Raw genomic sequence first — 14,874 nt, forward strand, 5'->3', positions numbered from 1 at the left:
CTGAGTTTCCATATAGATACAAACAACAAGACAGCTCTGAGATTAAGTTGTGTTTTTTCAGCTGGAATCTCTAGGACAACTTATTTCTGATCCTATTTCTTCATCTATAAAATGGAAATAATAGATCCTACATTATCATGTTCTAGTGAAGACCAAAGATGATATTATAAAGTATTATGCATGGCTAGGACCTGACATAGGAACTGTAACAAATTCAAAAATGAGGGAGTGATTATCATCATTATATTTTTATTATAGCTAATATGTTGCTGGGGATTTTTAAAATATGGTACAGTGGGAATTCTAATATGCATATGATTACCAAGTAGATGGACATTTGAGACTCTGTAACATGGTCTGGAAATAAAGTCCACAGAACACTTTCCTACCCCACCATTACTATCCAGTTTTCTCTTATTGCGTAGATATTAATTGTCCCTATTCCCTGTTTTCTCTCAAGTTTAGGTACCTACTATGCACCAGACAGTAGAAAATAAAGTGGTAAAGAAAATAAACATAATCCCTGATCAACAGTGTTTACAATATAAAGGATGTAATGGAGGAATTCTTGGCTTATGTGTTTGTTTCATCCATTTAAAAGAGGGTAAAGGGAAAAAAATAAAAGAGGGTAAAGGGGTATGTGAAAGATAAAAAAAAAAAATATTTCCTTCTCTGATAATTATAATACTTTAAAGGTATGGGTGTGGTGGAACAGAAAATGGAGAGATTATAAAAATCAGAAAGCTATCCAAGTCCAAACTGAAACTATCCAAAGGTATAATATAGACCGAGATGATACAGATAATACAGCCCGAGATCAGAAGAATAGAATTCATGTGTATTTAGCCAGTCAATCATCTTGATTCCCCATACCCTTGTCTGCCTCTACCAGGCCGACCTGGGTGCTTGGGGCTGACTCCAAGGGAGCCCAGACATGACTGGTGCCCATCACGGCTGTGTGTCCTCCCTCCACACTCCATCTGTACGTCCATCTCCATGTAGTCATATCTTCAGAAGTGTTTGTGTCATGACAGAGGAAGAATGGGGAGAGTTCAGGGTAGAAAGATCTAGGCCAGAACTGAAGGGGAGCTGAACACAGAAACTGCTATCGCCATGCTGCTAGTCCTGAGCTCAGGAAAATTTGAATTTTTGCATTGAGTGATTTATGAGACCGGAGGGACAGAATTTTAAGTCTCTTAAAAGTTGGAGATTCTGATAGAAGACCTTACTAAAATTAAGCAGAAAACTTAAGGTTCCTCTCTCAGCTAAGCCTGTATCAAAAGTTAACCCAAAATTTGCAACCCAGATGCACATTACCTTCAGTAGTTTAGGGACCCTCAAACTATAAATTTACGGTGGTTGCTGGTTGATACTGCCTCCAACTTGAGTGAGACAGAGGCAAATTCAGTTAGTACAGAAATAAGACAGTTCTATCACAGGCTGGCCTTTTTTCAAATCATTTTTTAAAGATTTTATTTATTTATTTTAGAGAGAGAAGGAGAGCAAGCGTGGGGGCAGTGAGGGCTGAGGAAGAGAGAGTCCCAAGCAGACTCCCCACTGAGTGTAGAGCCAGACATGGGGCTTGATCTCACGACCCTGAGATCATGACCTGAACTGAAATCAAGAGTCAGACGCTTAACCGACTGAGCCACCCAGGAGCCCCTCAAATCAGTTTCTAAACATCACATGCAGCCCAAAGTGTAAGTTGACTGGTATATGTGGAGAATTCTCTGTGAATGAGAACCAACAAGGACAGCCTATAAAGTGTATAAATCATCAGACAGTAGAAAGCAACAATGTTTACTATATTTAAAGGGGGAAAGGTAAGCATAGGTAAGGAAATGTGAAAAAAATATAGGTGATCTAAAATATTTGAAAGAGATTGAAGGGAAATTGTATAAATGAAATATAAATAACTAGAGTGAATAGACAAAATCAGTACTCATTAGAAATACATGAAGATAGGGGCGCCTAGGTGGCTCAGTTGTTAAGCATCTGCCTTCGGCTCAGGTCATGATCCCGGGGTCCTGGGATCGAGCCCCGCATCGGGCTCCCTGCTCAGCGGGGAGCCTGCTTCTCCCTCTCCCACTCTCCCTGCTTGTGTTCCTGCTCTCGCTGTGTCTCTCTCTGTCAAATAAATAAATAAAATCTTAAAAAAAAAAAAAAGAAATACATGAAGATAGAATTAGTGAGTTAGAAAACATCAGAAGAAATGACAAGAATACAGCAGCAGAGTTAAGAAACATAGTGAACAGCGATGTTATGATGGATGTTGGATCAGCGTCCTTGAAGGAAAAGAGAAAATAGGTTGAGATTATCCTTGGGGAAACTAATGACTGAGAATTTTCCAGGACTGAGGAAAGACACCGATACTCAGTTCCAAGAATTACAAAAATTCCAAGTGTATAAATGCAAAGAAATTTAGATATAGACATATCAGCGTAAAACTGCAGAATACCAAAACCAGCTGAAACATTTTAGTGTTTAAGCAGTAAAAAATAAGAGATTAAAAGAAGCTGGTCTGCAAGGAGAAACAGTGATATTGGCTGTTGATGTCTCAACAACAGCAATGCACGCTGAAGAGGAGCGCTGTCTCCAGGAGCCCAACACCACAACTTCCAAACTCAGAGCTCTACGCTAAATTGTGCGCACACATTACAACAAAAGCTAGATGGTTCCAAGAGAAAGACACTAAAGGCATGTTACCAGCAGGACCTCACTACATGTAGTTTTATATTATGAACTTCAAGCCGAAGGAAGGTTAACCCTGATGGAAGGTCTGAGATGGAACAAGAAAAAACACCCGCAAAAACAAATGGGGGTAAATATGGGGAGGAATCCAAGTAAACTGTCATCGGAAAAACCAAACATATTTCCTCATGAGATAAGTAAAAACGAGCACAATGTAGAGTTAAAATATTGTCGCCCTCAGCATTTTATCCAACTGAGGCATAGAAATAAAAGGGTTGTTGTGGCATTATGTTATTCAGGAGGAGTATAAAGATATCCGTTTACTGTAGATTAAGATAAATCACGTCTATGTGATAAAATTTCTAAATAAGGAATAGAAATACAGCACACAGGGGCACCTGGGTGGCTCAGTTGGTTAAGCATCTGACTCTTGATTTCCAATTCCGGTCATGATCTCAGGGTCGTGAAATCAGACTCCGCATTCAGCGTGGAGTCTGCTTGAGGATTCTCTCTCCCTCTCCCTCTGCCCCTTCCACCTGGGCTAAATAAATAAATAAAATCTTCAAAAGTACAGCACATAATTCCCAGGTTTTGAAAACTTTGTCGGATGAGACCATATCATTCAATCAAGGAAGTAGGACCAGTGGAGGAGGGAATACCATAGCAGGCTGAAATCCCAGGAGCATGGGCTTAGGCTTGACGTCCGAAGGTGGGAAACCAGGAAGGGAAGAGAGTAATCGCAAGCACAGCTGCTGCTTGGAGTCTCTGACCTTCAGGGAGGACGTGGTCTTTCTTACCAGAGTCTCCACTTGATTAAGTCAGGCCCACGAAGGACAATATTCCACGTCAGCAACTCAAAATCAACTTCAGTCTTATCTGCAGATCCCCTCACAGCAGCACCTGGACTAGCATTTGATGGGATAACAAGAAAAGGTGCACCCACACCACCAAAGGGCAGTGCCTTTCCTTTCCCTGATTCTCCCCCAGAGATCCCTGGGAGACTCTCCACCCTGAAGGGAAACATACAAGAGAGGGAATTCCGGGGACTGTAGTTCTGCAGAGTCAGTGTGGCACATAACAAATGCATCATAATACCCCATTTTAAGAAATTGTAAGAGCAAAATAAAAACGCTAAGAAAGAAGAAAAATACATACTAAAGCAAAATTTGATCACTGTACTTCATTACAATGTGTTAATGATAAAAATTACACACGCCTTAGTGGATGCAATAACATTGATCACATTTCCTATCTACTTATGATTTTTTGAGAAGTCATTTGACAAATAGGAAATAGAAGATAACTTCTATTCTGTACATAAAAATTTACAGCAAGCATCACAACTATAAAACAGTGCAAGTTTTCTTGGAGTTCAAGAAAAGGGAAGATGTCTGTTTTTCTCTTTCATATTCAGTATTACAATGTGCTAGCTAGTGTATAATAAAGTGAAGGGGGAAAAAAGAAAATATATAAGGAATGGGAAATAAGAAAATTGTCCTTGTTCACGAAGCACATAATTTGTTGGTAGAAAATGCAAAAGGATTTGTATCTATTTTTTAAGAATAAACGAGGATTTTTCACAAAGATGTTAAGAGAAAAAGAAAAAAGGGAGATAACTCAAAAATTGTGAAAAATACAGAGAGAGTAAGAGTGAAGTAAACTTACTAGATATTATTGCATTTTATAAGGCTATAATAAGTAGAACAATGAGGTTCAAGTACACACATATATGAAAATTGAAGAGATCTATACATAAAATTTATGTATGTGTTAAATACATGGAGCAATTTCTTAAAAGCTAACTGTAGCATTTTACACAGTAGGAACAATAATTATTTAACTAATGGTAAAGGGAATACTGTGTAGCCCTGGAAAAAATAAACTGAACTTCTACTTCACCCCTTACATCTAATACATTCCCCAAACATCAAAATATCCATATAAACAAAAGTACAAGAGGAAACCATGGGAGTTGCTGTTTTGGTTTCTTTGTTTCTTTGCTTTGTTTTTAATGATCAGGTAGTAAGGAAAGCCCTTTCCAGTATAATATAAAACACAAAAAGTATAAAAGATTGGTATATATTCGACCACGTGAAATTAAGCATGACTATAGTGAAAAAAATATAAAATCTTAAAGTTACAAGTGGGAGAAATTGAGACATGCCCTAAACAAGTGCCTTATTTCCTTAAAACTTTAATATGTTAAAAAGAGTCTAAAAATTTAGCCAAAGAAAAACAATTCACTAGAATCGTGGGCAAAAGATGTGAACACAAAGTTTCCAAACAAGTCTTTCAAATATATAAAAGGGTGCTCAAACTTTCTCACATTAAGAGAAGCAGGAAAATTAAGGCAAAAGTAGTTAATATATTAGTTTGGCAAAAAGTGAAGCCACCTTGTGCCAAGGCTGTGGGGAGACAGATCCCTACCCATGAGTGTTAAGTATTCGTAATCTCTCTGCAGGACTCTTGGACAATAGCCATTAAAACTTAAAGTGAGTAACTGTTTACCTACTGATTCTCTGAGTTAGTATGTAGTCCACAAGTCTGCCCCCACATGTGTGAAATTAGAGAGGAACAAGAATTCTGCAACCTTATTTGATCCTTATGTAAATATAGGTGATTGGGTAATTATTATGAGACATCTGTTCAATGAAATATTAGACATCCCTTAAAAAGAATAAGACAGCTCTTCTATACCCATATGGAGTTATCTTCCAGACATAATTTTAGTGAGTGCGTTGCCATTTGTGTGGGGAAAATATATGAGTATACATGCGTGCACAGACATATGTGTAAAATTTTGTGATGATCACTGGGGAGATACTCAGGAAAATGATTCTCCATATGGAGGGAAAGCAGGTACTTGGGAATAGTAGCCAAGGCAGTGAGAATTGAGATTTATTCTCTCCTGTTCCACCTTTTAAATCTTGCCTCACATGTATTAATATTCACAAAATAAATGTATTTTTAAAAAGTTGATGCAGTACTATTTTTTAGTTAAAAACATAGTTAAAATAAAAGTACCTCTGTTGTTATAAACTGCACATATTAGAGAGTGCTGCTGGGAATTATCGTAATTTTATAGGTGGTTATATTAAAGTTCTGAGAGCCTAATTACCTACCTTCCCCATACCATCCAAATATTGACTGAAAAAGAATTTAAATCCAGATCTCGCTACAAAATCCAGCCTCTTCTAATGTTTCGTACTTCTATACACTATTTTTAAAAAATCCATATATTTGGGTCTCTGTGAAATGTGGCAATAACAGAATATAACAGAAGAGTTGGATATAACTGTTTCAATAAAATTTAACATGGGGGCACCGGGCTGGTTCAGTCGATAGAGCATGGGACCCTTGATCTCAGGGTTGTGAGTTGGAGTCCCACAATGGGCATAGAGCCACTTAAAAAAAATTAAAATTTTAACATGAATCCCAGAATCTAAAGACAGTGCCTGGTACATGATATGTGCTCAGTAAATATTTGTTGAATGAATAAATGACTGAAAGAATGAATGAGAGAACGAATGAATGATTCGTGTTGCCTTTGAAATGTGCGGTCTGATCTGGAATTCACTTGAGATTTATTTTTATGTAGTTTCAAGGACGCATTCTCTGACATAGAAGGATTTTTTTCACATCACCTGAAATTTGATACATGCTGTATTTATTTTATGTAAATTCCCCAAATAAAAAAAAAAAAATCTTTTTCTCTCACTGCCCATATCAATTAATAGAATACATGATCTTAAATTCCAGAGTAATGTTTAATTGCATCAGACACTAGATTGATAGATGCAGACACCAAGGCAACAAGGTGAATTATTTGGACTTTTTAATCCAGATCTTATTATTGAAATTGCCAGTGATTTTTACTGTGAAGGTATGGCGATACATTACCTTCAGCAAGCTTCAAAGCAGCAAAAGCATGTCCCAGATCCACATGCAGCTCCAAGTGCCAAGAATAGAGCTAATATACATGGGAATTGTTCCAAAAGAGCCATATGGCGATGTGAGTTGAACATCTTTTATGGCAGCAATTCCCTTCTAACCTAAGTTCTTTCCCTGAAATAGCACCTCTTTTATTTCCTGTAGTCAAACTGCCTATACAGTCCCCACACTTGCCAGAACCTGCGTCTGGGATGTGCATCTCCAGGAACCATAGTGCTAAGCCTAGCTCTCTGCGAGACTACTCTGCCAAAATCCATCCTGACACACCTTAAATTATATTAGATCAAAGGCCGAAAATGATACGCCATCAAAAGTAGAAAGATAAAATGTGTATCTACTGCATTAGGGGCGTGTGATGTTTTTGAAGTACTTGAAGTTGGAGTGAAACGTTACTAAATGTCTCTGCAGTGCACTGTGGCTTCCTTCCTTGCAGTATTTGATGGATATATCGTAACGGGCTGGTGGCAAATTCGAAGTGGCATGTTCAGTATGTGTTTAGGATGTTTATGTGTTCCCTGATTCTTGCAGTCCTCGGTCTAATTGGAAATCAGGTTTACGTGGTGAAAGCAGGAGAGCAGTGACATGCAGTAACATAAAAGCCAGTCCTGGCTGGCACACCGTCACTTTTAATGGATTTCTACATATTTGGAAAGTTTTATAATTTCTCCTTAAAAAATAAACCCATAAACGTCAGGAAGAATATTTTTCCTCCTAATGGAGTTTGCGTGCCAAGTTGACTTCGTTGGGATGTCTGTAGGTGGGCTGGGGTAAAGGCCAGGGGAATTGAAAGAATTTTCTGAAATATGTTCCGTTTTTGAAAGGACTGTTTTCTGAAGTAAACTATAAACAGGGCACTGTGCACTCAGGTTTCAAATTGGTAAATAGATAATGCTAATCATCAAGGCTATTTTGTTAAAGGGTTTCTTTGGTGGAAGTCACTGAAACGTATAAAAATAATCCACTACCTGCTCTCAAATGTGCATTGAAGATAACAAAATTAATAATTTGTGCTGTTGCTAAAGTTAAAATTTTCTGGTGAAACTGAACTATTATATGTCCTTGGTGTTTTTGCTGTCTTAATTTTTTTTTTTTTTGATTACTGTGTTAATTTAAAAAACATGTTAACCTTTGAGAATTTGTATATGTCTGTGTGCTACTTAGAAAATACATTTTTAGGGCGCCTGGGTGGCTCAGTTGGTTAAGCGACTGCCTTCGGCTCAGGTCATGATCCTGGAGTCCCGGGATCGAGTCCCACATTGGGCTCCCTGCTCAGCGGGGAGTCTGCTTCTTTCTCTGACCCTCCCCCCTCTCATGCTCTCTCTCTCTATCTCATTCTCTCTCTCAAATAAATAAATAAAATCTTTAAAAAAAAAGAAAATACATTTTTAATGTGGCAATCATATAATATTCTCTTGTATGGTTTCTAGTAAGAAACTAAAATTATATATTTTTTTTAATTTTCAGGAAATAGGAAGTTATTTGGCATGAAATTCCCTGAAAAATTCACTTGAAAATAATTCTCATTAACTTACATTCCAGTGGAGAAAATTGAAATCAGTTAATCATTTGTTTCTAAGGAATTTCTTAGGAGGATAAACATATTCTTAAGGTTGTTTTGGAAACGCATGTGTAATGGAGAAATTCATTTTCATATAGTTTTTTAAAAAATATTCAATACCAAATTTAGAAAATAATAATGAAAAACTTATCCATTCATTCACTTAATACAGTTAACTCTAAACATATGTTAAGTCCTATATTATGCACAGGGGATTAAAAAAATAAAGATGACATGGTTCAGACTCATTCAATACCAATAGCATTGAGATCCTATTCCATGAAGTTCGTTATATTGCTTGAAAGAAATAAAGCCCACTCATAATTGAATATATCAAACTTAAAAAAATAAGGCACCACCACTATATATTTAGTGAGCGCCTTCACTGTGAAGCTTTCTATATTACACTGCAAAGGATGTTAACTGTTGATAAGGTGCTTGCAGTCAGGTGAGGACAGGAGATAAACACTTAAATAATTTCACCACCATGTCATGAGTTCTCTGGGGTGTGTGAATAAAATGCAAAGGGACATGAGTGATGCCTACATAGACGAGCTAGAAAAAGCTTCAGGGAAGACTTACGAATGTGGGTCTTGAAATTCTTGCTAAGCAAAGAAATAGCATGAGCAAAGGCATGGAAGCTGATGAGAGTTTGACAGTTTTGATAGTTGGGAAAGGGAAGAGTTTTGGTGTGGTTGGAATCTGTTCCGTGGAAGAGAATGGCCAAGGATGAATGGAACAGGCGTGGTCAGGGGCAGACCTTGAAGGTTTTCCACCTTTGTGTTGAGATGTCTAGGCTCTACTTAGGGCTGGCAGGAGGGTGGGGACAGCCAAAGTTAGCTGGAGAAGTGACAGATACCATTTTGGTTTGGAAAGATAATTCTGCCGATGGTGAACGAGTAGATTGCAATAGAGAGAGTCAGTAAGACATGGATTTCAGAGGTCCTTGTGGAAGATGACTTGTGCTGAAGGGATTGGGGAAAAGCGACAGGCTAGCCTGGGCAGGATTCATTGGCCCACTGGATGTCAGTGATGATATAAGAAGAAAAGTCCGGAGGAAAACTACTCTGGGCAGTTAAAATGTGGAAATATCACTTTGATAGGATGTATCCAAGTAAAATCAACCAGATGAAAATTCAGCAAAAGAGCTGCTACTCCAGAAAACTAAGATTTTTAAATACCAAAGATAAGAGCAGAAAGCCACTACGATGTTGGTTCTCCCTATGGAAGTTGGCTTCAACAATTAAAGAAACAAACACCTCCCCCCCCCCTGCATATTTAACACATTATTGGCTCAATTTAAATGATTTATCTAGCAGATACTAACATTGTCTTTGATAAATTCCCAGTTAATTTGTTTTTGGACAGCACAGCGAGGGGTTGTCATGTCTGAAGGGACAGAGGGTTGGACAGAGATGAAAACCAAGGACAATGAAGGGCTAGAGACAGAAAGCCCTGAGCGGGCAGAGGCACTGTCTGAGACCAGGGGGGCAGAGGGCAGGAAGTATGGCCAAGGCTGCTTCCTGGCTGCCACTGTACCCGCAATGGAGAGCCCAGATGGGAAGGCTCCCAAAGCCGTGGTCCATAATGGCCCTGGAGAAATATCAGCAGGATAACTGGGGGACACTTGAGAGAAATAATAAGTGATTGCCTGTAAATCTACAGCTGCTATCCTAGAAACAACTCTCAGCAACTGCCAACCGATGGTGGGTGGGGATGGTGTCTTCCTGTGAAGTGTGCTCAACCTAATTATCTCACTACAAGCTACCTTGCTAGTGACTAGTTCCCATTGCTTGGGAAGTCTTCTGCAAGCCTTGCCAAGGGTATGATCCAAAATCAGGTGGGGGGATTTGAAGTGGGTGGTGCATAAGTTACCTACAGAGTTCGCCTCTGGAAGTTCTCCCTGGTGTCTAGATTGCGGGACTGTGAGGGGCCATCCATCAGCTGAATCATAGCTGCAGGCAGAGGCTGACCCTTCTCTGGGGTCCCCAGGAAATGGTACCCTGGGTCTTGTCCTGGGCACAGAAGGAACGGTACAGCATTACAGGATCCTGGGTAACTTTTTTTCTTATGCTCATCTGCACTTGTAATTCCTTTGCTTATTAACAAAGAGAACAACCTTTCCTACTAGGCTAGGTCTTGCCTTACAGTCCTAAATGTGTTAAGCCTATCTGTGGGTCTCCTCTGAATTATCATCAGGTTCTCCCTGTGCCTCTGATATTATGGAGATGGTCTTCTAGAAATATTCTATCTGTGGTGTTAACCAAATTTAAAAAGCAAAAGCAAATGACTAGACCAGACTTTCCAAACCCTGAAATGTCAAAACTCCTCTTTGACATTTTAGTGAATAAGAGTTATTTAATTTAAAAATTATTTAAAATTATTTATATTATACTTATATCACAAAAATTATTAAAAAATATTTATTTGCTGTTAAATGAATTATTAGCTAAATAATTTGGCTCCATAATGCAGCATTGTTATAATCCTGTGTAGCTAACCCTGTGTTTCTCTGGAGTCCTGTCCTTCAATTTTATGAGTTCTAAGATGTTTACTTACCTTTTTCATGTCTTCCAGTTTACTTGATTCAGGCAGACTGAGCCACAAAAGTCTCATTCAAGGAATTCTTTTTTCTGAGAGATCTCTCTCTCAAAAGGGGGGTGGGAGGGGCAGAGGCAGAGAGACAGAGAGAGAGAATCTTAAGCAGACCCCACACCCAACACAGAGCCCAGCACGAGGCTCCATCTCACGACCCTGAGCCGAAATCAAACGTCAGACATGGCACCCCACACTTTCATGGAATTCTGAAGAGCTATTTAGTAAGACCCCAATTCCTGGTAATGACTGGCCTTGAAAACCAACCTAAGATTTCAGAGCTGCTAGTGAACTCAATGGTCTTTAGAGGATTTTACAGCAGTTACAGAAAGTTCAATTTATGACTCACTCTGGTATTGAGAAACTTCCTCAGAATCACTCCCCAAGAATGGAACAGTTGTCTCCATGGTTAGTGCTGTCTACACTGACAAATTTCTTTCTTTGTGATTCTCTGTTCTTTGGCCTAGTTCGTCCTCTTCTAAATCTACATCGACACACTCTGTTGTTGTTCAGACATCCCTATTTCATAACTTCTTTCTACTAGGATTATTTTCTTGTGCCTCGCTCCTCTGAAGTGATTCCTGAGGCTTCTAAACACATCGTTCCATGTTTTATTTTGAATTAATAAGATACTAGAAGCAGGGAAAAGGACCCACATTTATAGTTTAAAGAGCAGAATTTGAGACCACTTAGAAACAGGTGAACCAGTTCTATATCATTGTTTAACAAACCACCCCTGTGACATAGTGGTTCTAAAGAATAAAGAACCATTGTTTTATTATATTTCTTAGTTTTGTGGGTCAGGAGCTGGGCAGGACTCAGCTATGTGCCTCTTCCGTTCCAGGTGTATTCATGGAGGCCATGTAGAGATGCATAGGTGGTGGGTAGTCTTGTCTGGAAGGTGCAACATGGGATGGGTGCTGGAAGGTTGGGCTTGCCTGGGACTGGTAACCACTTGACCCTCACATGCCTTCTCCAGCACGGCGGACTCAGGCTATCCTGTATGCCAGCTTGGAATACTCAGTGAGGATTTTCCAAGAGAGCAGATGCAAGACTGCATATAACTAGTGCTGGAAGTCCCAGAAAGGAACTTCTGGAAAATTCCATCGGATGAACAAGCCACTAAGGGCAGTCAGATTCACTTTTCAAAGCAAAGAATCTATGCCATCTCTAGTCTAACCCCTGGGGTCATTTTCCTGATCTCGTTTTCATGATTTCTTCAATGAAAGTGAAATGGCAAATGCCAACCTCATAGAGTTGTTAACGAGAATTGAATAAAATTCATGAAATTACTTCTTGAGTTGTTATTTATGTTTCTTATTAATTTGTTTCTATTGAAATTAATTTTGTTTCTGGTCCCAGTTTTAATTATTCATTATTCTATATTTTGATCCCATCCTCAAGCTGACATTATTTTACCCCTTATGAATACTTCTGTTATGTCTCAAATTTAATAAAAATTCTTTTTGATGCTATCTTTCCTGAGAGTGGTCTCTAAGATCCCCTGTTGGGTCTTAGAGTTCTAATTATGTCTGCCCACAAATTAGACTTTTATCTCTACCTCCTCTTAAAAATATGTCATTTCTATTACATAGGGAGTAATTGATGCCCTTTGAACGTACTATTTTCTCTGGAAGAAATTCTCTTCTTTCCAATATCAAATCTCTCTCTCTTCTACTCAGATTTGTACTCAAAAATCATCTTATCTGAGAGGACTTTTTGAGTATCTTATCCTAAATACAATTGGCCCCCATGCTCTGTTGGAGCCTATCCTTTTTCCTGTCTTATACTTTTTTTTTTTAATGTACCTGCTTTATACTTTTTTTTTTTAATGTACCTATCACCATTGACATAATATAGATGTGTTTATTTATTGTATGTCTTCACCAACTGAATAGAAACTGCATGACAAAGGTCAAACACGAGCTAAAACGTCTTGCTAAAAAATCCTTTTTTACCTTAAGATTTATTTATTTATTAACTTGACAGGGGAGGAGAGAGAGAGTGAGGGAGAGAGAGAGAGAGGGCACAAGCAGGGGGAGTGGGAGAGGGAGAAGCAGACTCCCCACTGAGCAGGGAGCCCGATTCGGGGCTTGATCCCAGGACCCTGAGATCATGACCTGAGCCAAAGGCAGCCTCTTAATTGACTGAGCCACCCAGGTGCCCTGCTAAAAAATCCTTTTTTAAAGGCCAATAGGTAACAAGTTACTACTTATAAAATTTAATTTCATTGGATATGATGTATTTCTGAAAGAAATTTAGATGTGTCCATATAAACCACAGATTATAATTACTCTTTTTTCCTCTTTTGACTCTTTATCATATTAGCCATCCCTGCCCCACCCCAGGGCCGAAATGCTTCCTTTGGGACATGATCTCAGAGATTCCCTCAGACTGGTTGGTTTGGTGGTTGGTTGCCCATCTGGGTCAGAATGTCAATTGGCTATTGAATGTTGTAGGTCAATCCCGTATTTGGCTAATAATGGTTCTGTAGAAAGCAACCCTCTGCAGTGGAGTGACCCTAGTTGGGATGGCCAGGCAACGTGCAAGGTAAAGTGGTCAGTCTGCTCCAGCGAAGAGCTGCGCAGGCATTTCTGGGAGCATGTATGGGGAAACATTGATCTGACCAGTTTTCCCACCGTGATGTGGGTTTGAGTCTTTTGTTTGGATATAAAGTAAACAACATAGGCAAGGAAAAAAGAAGTAGAACTAGCGCATTTAATCAAGACATGTTAATGGTTAGCTGTCTTTAATAACAACCCCAGCAACAACTTACCTTTTCATTTTCAAATTGGTTTTTGGTTGTCTTGTAGACAGAGCTCCTCAGCCATAAATTAAAAAGTAATGATAATTAACCACATGTTCTTCGTTACGCCGAGGGCTTTGAACGTTTCTCCCTACAGCTAGTAGACATTTCAGCCACATGTAGGATAAGGAGCTACAGGATTTCAGAATCTATTTTTAGGGAAAAGGAGCAACAGAATTTTAAAGCAGAAGCGTGAAATGTGAGTGATTGCAAGTCTCACTGAAGTGGCAAATAACATGCTCCCTGTGAGTATCTGATATTTGTTTCCTTCTGTGCTTTTGATCTCAGAACACCTAACAGAGCTGGGGCAGAAGCTTTTTGCTGACTTGTTGCATCAGTGCTAAAGATGAAAGAAAACAGTCTTCATATTCACCCTGGTGTTGATTGTCCTATAAATAGGAAACTACCCAGTTAACCTTGCCTGTTGTCATACTGAGAGTTTTATTAAAAATAAACAGTGCGTGTCAGGATAGCAGAATGTGGGATTTCTGCTTAGATGCCCACAACTCTTTCAAATACTTCATTAAAATGTGCAGGAGGACTCCTTCAGTGCTGTGAGCAAAAATATTGTTATGGAAACTAAGGTCTGTTATCATAGCTTCAGTGATTTGCAGTGATTATTTAATAAATGAGTTTATGTTTGAAAATATCCAATGTGATAATAGGAATTTACACCCCCCCGTCTTATTTCTTTTATTTTGACACATATGGAAGATGCTGTTTTGTTTTGACACTCAGAGGAGAAGCTCTTTTTATTAAAAATCACTGAACAGTAATGAGCTTTTAGTGAATGATCTTACCAGATTTCCCCAACATAAGGAAATCTGGTACCGAAGCATCTACAGTGTTCTACAGTAAATAAGCTAGGTGTGTGCATGATTTCCAGGGGAAGTATTCAGACTTCAAGGGGTTTGCCTTGGATCTTACAGGATTCCTCACAAGATAGGTGGTGTAGGTCCTGCCTAGATACGGAGTATCTTGGAAGTATGTACAGAGCCTCCTGGCAACAAGAGCAGAATTTGGACCATCCCCTGCGGAGGACCTGAAGGTGTGTTACCACCTACGTAACGCCCTCTTCAGTAGAAGCGCAGAGTTCTCACCAGGCCCTCTGGACGGAGCAAGCTACCACTCCTCTCTCAGCATGATGAGGACTAGTTTTCCTCCTCGGAGGGCAGGGGATGAATTCAGAAAGAAATCTGATGAGCCACGAGCCCGTGGTATCCTGCAGAGAGGGCGGGGCTGCACCACCAGAAGTCGGACCTGTTTGCAAGTG

Source organism: Mirounga angustirostris, unplaced genomic scaffold (assembly GCF_029215605.1).
Source record: "Mirounga angustirostris isolate CCGP_5_RB_7025 unplaced genomic scaffold, mMirAng1.0.hap1 SCAF_3, whole genome shotgun sequence".
Lineage (NCBI taxonomy): Eukaryota > Metazoa > Chordata > Mammalia > Carnivora > Phocidae > Mirounga > Mirounga angustirostris.